Source organism: Saccostrea echinata, unplaced genomic scaffold, assembly GCF_033153115.1.
Source record: "Saccostrea echinata isolate AGI-Se365-2 ecotype Australia unplaced genomic scaffold, CSIRO_AGI_Sech_v1 ptg000003l, whole genome shotgun sequence".
NCBI classification, from domain to species: domain Eukaryota; kingdom Metazoa; phylum Mollusca; class Bivalvia; order Ostreida; family Ostreidae; genus Saccostrea; species Saccostrea echinata.
In genome coordinates this window covers 5,777,021-5,791,999 of record NW_026889752.1, presented here as the reverse complement: position 1 = coordinate 5,791,999, position 14,979 = coordinate 5,777,021, and the positions used below count along the sequence as shown (strand labels likewise).

General features: G+C 34.5%; 1 long non-coding RNA gene across 1 annotated transcript; it reads left to right on the top strand.

The window, feature by feature from the left end:
• Positions 1 to 260: 260 nt before the first annotated feature.
• On the top strand, positions 261 to 11,174 carry LOC133178794 (uncharacterized). Its single transcript, XR_009720031.1, has 4 exons — positions 261 to 285; positions 2,861 to 2,931; positions 10,350 to 10,514; positions 10,975 to 11,174. It is a non-coding gene; the product is annotated as an uncharacterized LOC133178794 (long non-coding RNA).
• Positions 11,175 to 14,979: the final 3,805 nt, after the last annotated feature.

Genomic DNA, 14,979 nt, shown 5'->3' with positions numbered 1-14,979 from the left:
CACCACATTTGTCTTTTTCCATGCTGTATGTTGTATGTTAACGTTTCGCCTTTGTAGATTTTTTTAATGAAAATGAATGCTTACTATAATAGTTCTCTCTCTGTGTAAATAAATGAAAAGTGTATGAAATTTTTTTTCGTTGTTAAATCGGATAATAATGTTTGTACCGAATATGGTTACTTTGTTAATACAGACAAACATATATCCGGTTTGAATACATGTGTTCTCGGAATGCAACTTGTTGTACTTTTGGACTTCTTGAACTTTTTATGATGTAACGACAAGGTAAAAATGAATTATTTCTCCTACTTAATTACGATTAAGTCATCAATATTTAAACAAAAAGTGTCCGCAATCTCAACTTATCAGATTATTCACGAAGGACATCATCATCAATGGAAATTTAAACAGTTAAAAGAGAGAGTTCTGACGATTGTAAGCCGCCTTTATTTGGCAGATAAAGTTAGAAATTATGAAGAATCATTAGAACAATTTAAATAGATGGTCTGTAACTAGAGTACATATACATCTTACAAAGTCATAACACAACCCTTATTCATATGCATAATGATGATATGTATAGGGAAAATGTATTGGTTTGTAAGTACTGTCTATAATAATATAACAACTGTTTAACAATCTAGTGATACAGATAGATTGTAAATTGAAATGGATTACTGTTCAAAAGACAAAATTTCTCATGTGTGACCTGCTGAGAGATTTACTGAAAATGTTACAAATAATAAGCCTACAAGATGTACAAATATTGATCACTTTTGATAGTATTTCAAGTAATGCAAATGAATCATCTGAGTAACAATCATCAGTTATTGATGGTGGTCGCAACATCATAGAAGCCTAATGGTAAAAATAAGTGAATCCTCATTTGTTTGAAATTTTTGTTTGATATATGTTGTATGATAACGATAAATTTTTGTTTGTTTATTTTATTCCTCCCTGGTAGTTGTTGAAGTTTTGGCCATTATTAAAAATACTTTTGTTTGATCAGATGTACTCAGGGTTGTCTCTAAGACCCGGGGGCCGAGGAATTTCCCCAACTATAATGATGTAAATAATCCCCCGGTTATTTCGATATTCCTCCTAAACTCCCCAGTAAGGGAGGAACCCCAGTTCCCCTTCTACGTTTTAAATGTCCCCTTCTATTTCTATTCTTAGGGACAACCCTGTGTACCTCGACCCAAATTTTGAAAAATAGGTAAGTAGGTAGGTAGATTTTTTTTTTGGCAGTATCTAACAAATTGATTTTTTGTCATACAAAAACACAGAATTAGAAATTTATTGATGTTTCATGTTTCATTACACACTGGACAGCTAGACAGGTTTAATATTTATTGCTCTCGTTAAAACAAGTGTCTTGGAGAAATTATAAACCTCAACTTTATAATGAAACAAACTTTATTTCCCTGAAACCAAAAAAAAAAAATGAAGTAAAATTAAAATACTTAAAAAAATGATTGGGTAGGGGTGATTTTGATGGATCTTTTGGAGTACATCAAACAAATCAGTCATAGCTCACCTGAGCCAATGGCTCAAAAGAGCTTTTCTGATCAAAATTTGTCTGTCGCTGTCATTGTCTTAAACTTTTCACATTTGAATCTTCTTCTCAAGAACCACAGGGCCAATTTCAATCAAACTTGCTACAAAGTATCCTTGGGTAAAGGGGATTCAACTGTATTTAAATGAAGGACCATATCTTCTTCTGAGGGGAGATAATTACAAATAAATGAAAAATTAATGGCATCATTTAAAATCTTCTTTTCTGGAACCACTGGGCCAGGAAAAATTAAACTTATTTGGAAGCATCCTCAGGAAGTGTAGATTCAAATTAAGTTTAAATCATGACCCCCCCGGGTGTAGGGTGGGGCCACAATGGATGATCAAGTTTTACGTAGGAATACATAGGAGAAAATCCTCTTCACTAGAACCACTGTATCAGGAAAGATGAAACTTATGTTGAAACATCCTCAGCTAGTGTAAATTCAAGTTTGTTCAAATGATGACCCCCGGGGTAGGACGGGGCTACAATGAAGGATCAAGGTACATAGGAAAAATTTTAGAAATTTCTTCTATTCAAGAACAGCAAAGCCATGATTTGTCATATTTATATGGAAGCATCTTCAGGCAGTGTAGATACAAGTTTGTTCAAATCATGACCCCCATGGGCAGGATGGGGCCACAATCGGCGATCAACATTTTACTAACAATACTGATACATAGGAAAGATCTTTAAAATTCTTCTCAAGACCAATATAGTCAAAATTGGTCATAATAATATAAAAGCATCCTGAAGTAATGTAGATTCAATTTATTCAAATCATGACACTCCCCTCTCCCTCCCCAGGAGAATAAAGGGGCCATAACAGGGGATCATAGTTATACAGTAAAACTCAGTACAAACACGGATATTGTGAATTCACGGATATAGCGAAGTTTTCTTGGATCCCCAGCTAAATAAATTTTACTAATTCCTTATATGGATATAACAAATTAAGGATATAGCGAAGTAATTTCACAGGTCCCAGTGACTTCATTATAACCGAGTTTTACTGTAAAAAGGAAGAAAAGGAATATATCAATAAAAATTTTCTTCTTAAGAACAGCAGTGCTAATATGTATCATATTAATTCAAAAGCATCCTTCGAAAGTATAGAATTCATAACCCCCCCCCCCTCCCTCTGAACCACTTTTATATTTAAACTTTTAAATACAGAACTGATTTATGCTTTTTCCTACCCAAAGTGCTCAGGTGAGCAATGTTGCCCCTAGGACTCTTGTTTATTGTTGGTCTTATAAGTGAAATCAGAATGCAATAGTAACTGTACATAATATATTCTTTCAGAGAGAAGAAAATTGACATTAAAGGAGAACCAGTAACTAAAGATGTATGATGAATCAAGATGTGATCATGTGGTAAGTGGTAATAAATTCAATCATAAATAGGCATGTATGACAATTGCATTAAAAGAAAAGAACTTGATTCCAATTTTAATTGGAATGTTGAACTACCAGCTGCAAGCTACAACAGGTTAGGCATAATAAAAAAAAAAATGTTTGTTTACGGTTAACCCCCCCCCCCCCCCGACCCAATATCTAATAGCCAACCCAAATTTTTTTTCGTTGTAAAAATCTATAAGTCGCACATTCGTCAGTTTAACTTTTACATGCATCTTAATCTACCTACCAACCCTATTTTATTTCAGCATGTAACAGTAAACAAACATATTTTTTTGTTTGGCCTTATGAAATTGTATGGCTTGGAGTCTTTTTCACTTCTCTATAAAATTTTCTGTCTGGATGATGTCTAGCACAATATACACCATGCAGTGAGGATTTTAGTTCACCCGAGCTAAAAACTCGAGTGAACTTTTCTGATACCTTTTGTTTTGTCTTTTGTCCATCAAACTGTCGATCCATCAGTGAGCTTTTCACATTTTCAACTTCTTCTCAAGAACCACTAACTTTAAGCAAGGTTGACACAAAGTAAGGATATTTTAAATTGTACAGAGGAAGCCCCCTTCCCCCCCCCCCCCTTCACCCCAAGGGGAAATGATCAACTCTTTCAGATATTATTGATATGATCATTGTTGAGCAACTTATAATTTTGTAACCTGTAGACTTTATTTTAAGAATAATGAATATTTGTTTAAGAGTCCTTTTCTCATGGTTCAAAGTTCAATTAAAATTATTTTGTGATACATGTATTTGAGGATTCGAGATATCAGGAGTAAAATATTTAAAGAATACTTCCAAATTACTTCGACATAAATATGGTATTCAAGATGCCAAAGTTCAACTGTATGGCTATGCTAAAGTAGTAAATATTATAACTTACTAAAACTTTCTAACATTGAAATTTGTTAAATGAAACAAGACAAAAATGAAAAATAAAAATTTACTGAGGCCACAATTAAAATAATGTTGGTTTGGCGTTGCCGACTTGGTGTTTAAGCAGTTGGATCGGTAGGTAGGAAAAAATTTTTTTTTTTTGGTTCGATACAAAAAACAATGCTGGTATTCAATTGCGTTATATTATTTGTTATTTAAGGTAAAAATAATTCCTACAACAAAACAGAGTGAAAATTTCACACAATGTCATACAGACATCCAATACAGTTTCAGGCCATGACAAGAAAGAAGCAAGAAGATACCAAGTCTAGAATTGATTCCTGCTTTCTGAGCAGAAAATGACATTACCATTACATTTATTAAAACTGATATTCACAAAAACTTTTTTAAAATTCTGATTTATTTCAAAACATAACTTAGTTTATTTGCCATATTTTTGACATGAAAATTAAATCAGTTTATTTGCCACATTTTTAACATGAAAATTAATAAATATACAAAACAAATCAAATAACAATATTGTAGAAAATAAAACAAAATTATAGAAAATATGAGGTTCAATAAAAGAATTCTATTTTTGTAAATCTGACTAGATTTTTTTTTCAAATGGTTCAATTTAAAAAAAAGGCACATATTGCAAGTGTGCATGTACATGAGATCTACATGTAGAATGTTATTTAACAACGAAACAAATATGAACAATAATACACTGACAAAATTAAAATCAATCAAGCACCAAAAGTCCACAGTAGACTGTAAACTTGCCCTTGACAAATTTTACTTATTTCTGATTGGGTTTCTCTTAGGTGGTTCTCTGCCAAATAATTTACAATCTCTACATACTGGCAGTACCACTCTATATGCTTTCAATGACTCCCTGTCCTTTTCAGCTCCTTCAGCTGCACAATAACAACACAAATCCTTTCTAGTCTGACACTTTTCTGTAGAGTAATAAGGGAATTCTATTGTTGAACTGCAGTTCATCTGGAGTCGTATGAAAATTGTGCCTTGCAAAGCATCTCCTAAATTAAAGAGAAAATGACATAAAAAACAACAAAGACACCCTAATGGTTAATGTACTCAAGATTCTAATATCAACAGTCAGGGGTGAGACTGAAATCCGTCATTTCTGAAAAATGATGGATAATCGTCATATTTACTAAGTGCATATTTTCGTCATTTTTGTCAATATGACTTACTATCGTCATATTTTCTTTTTCAACTTAATTCTTCTATCCTGGTTACATAAAAGCGAACTTTGAATTCACCGCTGAAAGAAGAGTGTTTACGCAAGTTTCATTTCATCCGGGTCACTAATTACTGCCGACCACGTGCGTTAGAACATCAACATGGAAGGTGAAAGTTATTATTTAGCGGTAAAATGTCAAATTTTGGTAGAACTAATTCGCCATTTTTACATGGCTTTTAGCCCTATAAAAACATATAGTACACCGTCTGGAAGAATACGTACTTGTAGAGAAAAGTCTCTACAAAAAGTTAAAGCCATAAAAAAGTAGTGCGCCCCGTAAAACAAGCGAGATATTTCAGTGCGCCCAGACCCTCCATTTTGAAAAAAGACGGAATATCGTCATTTTCGTCTTCTTTCCTATTTAATGCAAATAAATTGACAAATAACTCTTCCACTCTTATTTTTGCTTGGGAAATTTGTACTGTCAACATAACCAGTATTGTAGTCAACTGTATTAGAGATATGAAGTTTGTTTACGGTTTACGGTCCTTTTTTCGGTTGGTGGATCTAACATTTTTCAAAGAGAGGTAACTCAGTATTCTAGAAACACTCTAAATTTTTATGACTGTTTTTCGTCATTTTCTTAAAAATGATGAGTTTAAGTCATAATAAAAATTTTATTTTATGACTAAAAATCGTCATTTTAAAAATGACGGATTTCAGTCTCACCCCTGACTGATCAACTGAAGTTTTTTTTATTAATTTTATATTTGCCACTGTGGATGGTTTTCAGTTAAGGGTAAAATTTGCAAAGAAAAGAAGAAATACCATCTGGGGTAATAAGTGATCCGCAAGTATAATCATGTTTCTCAAGAAGTCTTGCGAGGGCTCGTCCATCCCTTACTGACAACTGCTTTCTGGCATAAATGCACCTAGGCTTACCACATTCAACACAATTCACAATTTTTCTGACATTCTGTCCAGTCAGATCACTAGTTTTGGCTCCCTTTCAAAAAGTAAAATGACACTGAACATTAATTTTTTGATTTGTTTAAAAAACTTTAAAAATTGTTATTATTTTTAAAATATATTATCAAAGTATGAATTCCATTCATCTCTGATTTCTTTGTTGTTTTTTTTACCTGCAATGTTTCTGCAACAGCTGTTGCTGTTTGATTGGTAAATGAAGGTCTATCTTCATCTGTTGTGGATTGGCCAAGCAGGTCCTCAAGCTTTCTGTAATGCTGCTTGTCAGCACATAGTACTGGATCAGGCATAATGGGCAAATCCAAATTGGATCGTCTTGGTCTACAGCATTCTGCATTTTGGCATTTTCGAATTTGGAATAAATACTGCCGTTGAATACAGTGGTCTGCCAAGAATTTCTGATAGTCTGAAAAAAGTTTAAAATACTTGTATACTGCCAGGGATATATCATACATTGAAATTAAGATGTTTTTTATTTTTAAAATATCAACTAACATTGCAGTAGAAAAGGTATTTATGAGTCTATTCTGCTCGAACACAAGTAATAAATGTACTATGAGTCAACAGTAAAGAAATTAAAGTACCTCTTTTCCTGCCCAAATCTTTCATTTGGTATTTTCCCAGCTCTATGGTATGGTCAATATCCTGCTTCACTTGTCTTTCCACAGAAAGAACGTCTTCTGATGATGAGGCCTCCATACAATTGAATGGCACATCTTTCAAAGACAGTTTTTGTGTTCTCCCTTCAAGAAGATTGATTATAGGCTGAAGAGAATGGACCCAAGCATCCTTCAATCCTGGAACCTTCTCAGCCTTTCTGCGAATTTCTGCCATTGAATTAGCACTCTTTAAAACTTGTTCTTGGTCAGCAGTGCATTCTGCGCGGGACAGGGCCACATTCTGCAGGGCAATATTCAAAGTAGACATTATTCTTTCCACTGGGTTGAGCCAAGAATGACCTGGGGCTGTCCGTCCTGCTATAAGGAGATCCAAATCTAGGTTTTTGAAGAGAATAATCAGAGATAATTTCACTGAATGATATGTAAGTCTATGGTCTGGCCCTCCATCACTAAAAATCATTAAAACTGGCTTTATATTCTCATCTCTTTGTAAGATTTTCTGCATTTCTGCTGCATGTCGCCATGGGCTTGATGGCTGAAAAACAGAATCTTTGTAAGTAACATTTACTTTGCCCTGATAAAAGGATCCATCCTTGTCTTCAGGTATTTCTACTTTCAAACACACAGAGGGTGTCAAAGAACCCTTGCTTGAAACGTCATGGTCTAAGGAACTTAAACTGGACCCTGTAGGTACTATGCTTTTCTTTCCACGTACTCCTGTGGAGATCATTTGCCCAGGTTCTCCAATATCTATCTTGGACTTATCATCAACACTCAAAAATGTTACACTGTCTCTGAATTTAACAGCATAGTGCCGCATGTATTTGTACTGGGCAGCACAAAAGTGGTCATCTTGATGTGAGAGCCTCAACTGCCTCGTTTGAACTTTGAACTGTAGTGGCACTCTAGCAGAATATAATTTAGCCGAGTTCAAGTAAGAGTTCTTTGGTGTAAATGAGAATAAGACTGTTGATTCACTTGGTACAGGAACATCTGCATTTAACTCGGTCTTGACGTCTTCAATGAGGTCTTTAACTGATATGTACTTTGCAAAATGTTCAACTCCATGTCGACGCTCATCAGCCGCAGATATTTCTTCTATTTTAGCTTTCAAGACTTCAAAGAATGTATCAAATGTGTCTCCAGGTCTACCTTTATTATAGTGTCTCAAATCCAACACAAGGTCAGGGTCCTCTGCAAGTACAGCCTGTCGGACTCTTTCATCCAGGCAAGGGTTCTGGTCTGCAGTTGCATCTCCAGTCAACTCTGCATACATTGCACGTAAAATATGCTTTGGAATATTAACAGCATTAAGATTACAATATTTCTTTGCAAAATCTCTTCGCATATATCTAGTGTGATATTCATGTAATCTAGGTTTCAATTCATTCACAACCTTCATTGTTTCATTCATTATAATGCCGATTCCTCTTTCCTCAGGAATTTTCCAAAGAAAAACAGTCTTTCCACTTTGGCCACCAGGAGTGTACTGCAACACATTGATTGGAGATGACAGCTTAATGTTCCAAAAAAAGTTATATCTATCAAATCTTGAACGAAATTTTTCCTCTACATGTAAGGCATCATCAAAGTATAAACATTCATACATCCCTACTTTTGATATGGCCAAGTCAAGAAGAGCATACTTGTTATCAACCTCTTCTGCTGCTGGTATGTAGCTTAAATATGTATCCTGCCCAACCTGTCTGATGGGGCGATCCAACAACTGCCGTTCCTGTTGGTCCTTGTTAGCCTTGTCCAAATAATCAACAGCATAAGAGTTGAGGCATAGTGAAAGATGCTGTAAATCATTTTTGAAATTCCCCCAAGATGATGTGAATGGCATGGCAACAATGTCAAACAATGCTGAACTGTGCAATTTCAATATCTCTGATGTCATCTTCGGAGCTGCTTTTTTGTGCTTTTTCCAATCATTGTAGCCATTGTAGTTCTCTAAAAATCTTAAATTACAAGTAAATACAATAAATCAATCTAGTTCTGCTTTGAAAGTTTTCCAAAATCACTGTTACATCCTACATAGATATTATAAAAAATTATATTTTATATGTTAGTACTAGTAGATACAATGACATCAAAATATATGCTTTACCTCTTTGGGAAAAGAATATTGTTGTTTGGCCGGCATCTTATACTTATTTTCTCCTTACTCCCATCTATGTACCATAAAACATTAACGATAGTGCCGATATGCTTAGAGATGGTTGTTGAAGACATGACATTTGGAAAACAAACTTCTTCAGATATCATTTCACTCACTAAATCATTGTACAATTTATCTTTGGCTGAAATTAGAATTTATTAAATGTTTTTAGAAACAAAAAAAATATATATAAAAAACTGGTTTAATACAATGTAGGAACTTATAAAACATAAATTTCAAATCTTAAGATCCTTTTATCTGTGAATAAAAATATGCTATACAAAATGAGATTTTTGTACCTGTGAATCTAATGCCACCTTGGTCTCTTTTCTTTGGTTTTTGTTGTATTGTATCATTCTGCATCATGACTTTAAAGGCATCTCTTGGCCCAATGGATAAACCTTTGTCTTTCTCAATCTCTGGATTATGACATGACTTTATTTTAAACGTGACATACTTCAGCGATTTATCGAAATTGTAGGCAACTTCGATATTTTCATTTGGATCTGGGTGGAAAATTTCTATAGAGTTTTTGGCTCGTAAATTGATGGATACTGTGTCACCCTTACCGAGTCTAATGTCTGTTTCATCTAGCAAATCGCCGAGGACACCATACCACGAGATTTCTGATTCAAACTGGTAAATCCGATTAGTCATAATAGTTTTGCTATTATGAAACACAGTACTGCATAGAGTAATTCCATCTGCAAGTTCTGCTATACCAAGTTTACGTTTTAAAAAACCGCCTTCGCCTTCGGCGGCCATGCTTGGATTCGTGATGCGTATTCAACATCGAAGAGACGCTTATTTTTAAATCATAACTGATCTATCAGTCAAGCGTTTACATGATTTTTCTTCCATATCCTATATATTAATCAAACATACACAGACCAAAATCCGGATAAATTTTACTGCGTTAAAAAAAAATATGAACTATATTCGTTGATAAAATTTCTCCGGACCGCACCGATTTATGCGGGTCGGCCGGCAACGCCAAACAAAGCTAATTTTATTTTTGGCCTGATTTTTGGCTGGTCAGTATTTTGATGACTGTAATTTCTAAAATATTCAATGAAACACTTTGAAGCTTTAACTGTAGGTATATGTTAACTAAATATACTATAAGATAATATTTATAAATGAGAAGTTTTGAACAAACATTACAACATTCATGTATGTAAATTGGGGGTAAAAACTGGTTATCGGTAATGGCTATCGCCTTAATTTTCAATGACATAAAACAAGATTTAGAATGCAGGTAAATAATACTAGTATGTGTCTGTACATATGATATAGCATATAGAACTTGTACTGAAAGTTGATTAGCTAAATCTTGAATGGCTGATATGTTGGTCGTTTTTGATGAAATTTAGATTATTTGTATGTAAACTGAGTGTACATGCAATATGAAATTATTCATAAGGTATTAAACATGATTAAAACATGTGTATGCAATGCAACATATGATGAATTCATATTGACTTGAATGGATATAGCTTAACATGTATGTGCATTGTTTTTTTAGGGTCCTGTTCTGCAGATGCCATGAGATGATCTGTCTGTCCATCTGATATCACTTGTCCTGAGTATATTTTTTCTCCTCTTAGCCCAATCTCACTCAAATTTAACTCATAGAGTGCCTGTGGATGGAGGGTAAAAAGTGACCTTGGACCAATTATCAAGGTCAAAGGTCAGTATCAAAACACACTATATATCTTTATTTAAAGTCCTTGTCCAGAGCATAATTTTTCTCCCTTGGTATGATCTTGCTTGTGTGCCATGGGATGAAGGGTTTTTAGTGATCTTTAACAAAATTTCTAGGTCAAATGTCAATAAGAAAAAAAAAGATTCATAATATCCTTGTCCAGAGCACATTTCTCTCCAATTCACTCAACTAAAAGCAGTGTTCTACATGTACAAGATGGTCATATTCTCAATCTTACCCGCTTTAATATTAATCTGGCTTAAAATCTTACTATGTAATGTTCATTATTCAGATTTCATGTCATTAAATTTAAAGACTGAAACTAATTATAATCACTGATATTGGTACATGAAAGGACATTGAGTGATCTTGTAAGATTTCTAAATAATATTCAAGCATACAATTCTTACATCAAATAACAATTTTATATGAAAATATATTGCAGATCGCAGATGATGTGAAGAAAATACAAAGGAGGCTGATGTTGAAAGAAGTATAGAGTATTTAAAGAAGTTTTTATGAATGGACTTAGATGTGAAAGACTACTTCATTGTGTACCAAGATATATGATTTTATTTATTTTGATATCATTTTCAAATAATGTTTTTGCACATCAAATGAATTATTAAACATATGATTTGATAATGCTTTTTAGCTCACCTGAGCTGAAAGCTCAAGTGAGCTTTTCTGATCACATTTTGTCCGGCGTCCGTCTGTCTGTCCGTCTGTCTGTAAACTTTTCACATTTTCGACTTCTTCTCAAGAACCACTGGGCCAATTTCTACCAAACTTGCCACAAAGTATCCTTGGGTAAAGGGGATTCAAGTTTGTTCAAATGAAGGGCCACGCCCTCTTTCAAGGGGAGATAATTAGGGTTTAGTGAAAAAATAATGGCATCATTTAAAAATCTTCTTCTCAAGAACCGTAGGGCCAGGAAAGATGAAACTCATGTGGAAGCATCCTCAGGTAGTGTAGATTCAAGTTTGTTCAAATCATGACCCCCGGGGGTAGGGCAGGGCCACAATGGAGGATCAAAGTTTTACATAGAAATATATAGGAAAAATCTTTAAAAATCTTCTTCTCAAGAACAGCAAAGCCATGATGAGCCATATTTATATGGAAGCATCCTCAGGTAGTGTAGATTCAAGTTTGTTCAAATCATGACCCCCGGGGGTAGGGCGGGGCCACAATGGAGGATCAAAGTTTTACATAGAAATATATAGGAAAAATCTTTAAAAATCTTCTTCTCAAGAACAGCAAAGCCATGATGAGCCATATTTATATGGAAGCATCCTCAGGTAGTGTAGATTCAAATTTGTTCAAACCATGACCCCTGGGGGTAGGGCAGGGCCACAATGGAGGATCAAAGTTTTACATAGAAATATATAGGAAAAATCTTTAAAAATCTTCTTCTCAAGAACAACAAAGTCATGATGAGTCATATTTATATGGAAGCATCCTCAGGTAGTGTAGATTCAAGTTTGTTCAAATCATGACCCCAGGGGGTAGGGCAGGGCCACAATGGAGGATCAAAGTTTTACATAGAAATATATAGGAAAAATCTTTAAAAATCTTCTTCTCAAGAACAACAAAGTCATGATGAGTCAAATTTATATGGAAGCATCCTCAGGTAGTGTAGATTCAAGTTTGTTCAAATCATGACCCCCGGGGGTAGGGCGGGGCCACAATGGAGGATCAAAGTTTTACATAGAAATATATAGGAAAAATCTTTAAAAATCTTCTTGTCAAGAACAGCAAAGCCGTGATGAGTCATATTTATATGGAAGCATCCTCAGGTAGTGTAGATTCAAGTTTATTCAAATCATGACCCCAGGGGGTAGGGCAGGGCCACAATGGAGGATCAAAGTTTTACATAGAAATATATAGGAAAAATCTTTAAAAATCTTCTTCTCAAGAACAGCAAAGCCATGATGAGCCATTTTTATATGGAAGCATCCTCAGGTAGTGTAGATTCAAGTTTGTTCAAATCATGACCCCCGGGGGTAGGGCGGGGCTGCAATGGACTATCAAAGTTGTACATAGAAATATATAGGAAAAATCTTCTTCTCAGGAACAGCAAAGCCCAGATGGTATATATTTATATGGAAGCATCCACAGGTAGTGTAGATTCAAATTTATTCAAATCATGACCCCCGGGGGTAGGGTGGGGCCACAATGAAGGATCAAAGTTTTTCATAGAAATATATAGGAAAAATTTTAAAAATCTTCTTCTCAGGAACAGCAAAGCCCTGATTGATGTATTATTATGTGGAAGCATCCTCAGGTAGTGTAGATTCTATTTTATTCAAATCATGACCCCCATGGGTAGGATGGGGCCACAATGGAGGATCAAAGTTTTAAATAGAAATGTAAAGGAAAATATCTTCTGAAGAACTGCAAACCATGATTAGTCATTTTGATATGGAAACATATAGAAAAAATATTTTCTTCCCAAGAACAGGAAAGCTATGTTTAGTCATACTGATATGGAAGCATCCTCAGGTAGTGTAGATTCAAGTTCAAATGATGACCCCTGGGATAGGGAGGAGCCACAATGGGGGATCAAATTTTTACAAAGGAATATATGGGAAATTTTTTTTAAAAGCTTCTCAAGAACAACAAAGCCATTTGTTATATTGACATGGAAGCATCATCAGGTAGTTTAAAATTCAAGCCCCCCCCCCCCTTCCCAGGAATCTTTTCAATACTGAACTGATTTGTGCTTTTGCCCAGCCAATGTGCTCAGGTGAGCGATGTGGCCCATGGACCTCTTGTTCCTTTTTATACATTTTCTTGATAGATTTTGAGAAGAAAACACAGTTTACCAAGGAAATTAATAATATATATTTTGATTTAAACCTGCTGTTCTCTTTTCACATTCTAGACAAGAAAGATTAACCATGGAAAATACAGGGATCCTTGAGCTTCCAGTTGCTTGTCAATCATTTTTCAAAATTGAAATGCTCAACCTACCCTGTAGTTTCCATGGTATGGAAACTATTACACCACAATTACACATTGCTTCCCGTCTCAGAAAAATAAGGGAATCTTGAAGTTTCCCTGCAATTTCCTTTTTATGAGACACCAGATAATTCCACCAAGTTTCCATCACACAGAAACCGCTACGCTCCAATTCCATATAGTTTCCTGAGTCATGGAAACTTGAGGAATCACGAGGTTTCCTCAAGTTTCCGTTCATGGGAAATCTGAGGATTCCATCGAGTTTCCATTCCATGAAAACCACTACCCTCCGATTCCACATAGTTTCCTAATTATGGAAACCAGTGGAATCTTCAGGTTTCCCATTACGGGAAACTACATGGAGGCTCAGGAAACTTCAGGTTTCCTGAGGTTTCCGTGGTTCGGGATACCTTATGGAATCGGAGCGTAGTAGTTTCCGTGGTATGGAAACTTGACGGAATAACCTGGCATCCGCTGTGGAAACCACTAGGAAACATGATGTAAACATGAGGTTTCCATGTGGTTTCCATATAGTTTCCCATGACGGGAAACTGCTTATTTCACCCAGTGCATAATTTCTTTTATTGAAATTGTTTGGAAAGATGAAATTTATGTAATCTCCGCCGTGATTCGAACTCATGACTTGATTTTATAGCTAAATGGGGGTCAAACCCATTCTGCGCTACGCCGTTAAAAAAACAAAAACAAAACCAAAATTAAAAAACAAAAACAAAAACAAAACAAGAAAAAAAAAACAAAAAAACACTCCAGAATTATATTCACATATTCACATTCATTGTTTATCTCAAAAGTACCTTACAATATGAATGTGTCGATGTATCTATTTTGTAAATGTCCGATATGCACATGGATGCATTCATAACAATATCAACCCGTGCATGCACGGGTGAAAGTCTAGTAAATATATATATATATATATATACTTTCTACTTTTTTTTAATCAGTAAACGGGAGATGGGTCATTTATGCAGTCTTGATACTCTGTAATCCATTCCAGATCATTTTTCTGCTCATTTGAAAGGCCTGATATTTTCCAATTGTTTAAGCAAATGTATTCTTTATTGCAATCCCTAAAAAAAGAGCTACTGAACGTGTGATTTTTACATTGATTATTGATCATTGATCAATCTTGGTATAAATATTTTCAAATTAAATTTGTCTTATTGATGTATTGAATTAAGATACAAAAATCATCATATTACAACTTTATTGTTTTATTATATCCCCGTGTTGTTGTTGGAGGTGACGCGTGTGTTTATTGCAACAGTGTAGTTAAACATTTTAGTTTATTATTTCTGTAATTAAAAAAATATGAAGTATACTAGTGGTATGCAGTTTTTTAAATATATATTTGAATTATTTGTAAATATCAGTTTTGAAGATGACATTTTTCATAATAATTATTGATCAAAATTCTTTTAACATCAACTGAACTTTTCGCAACCAATCTATATTTATGAAAGATATT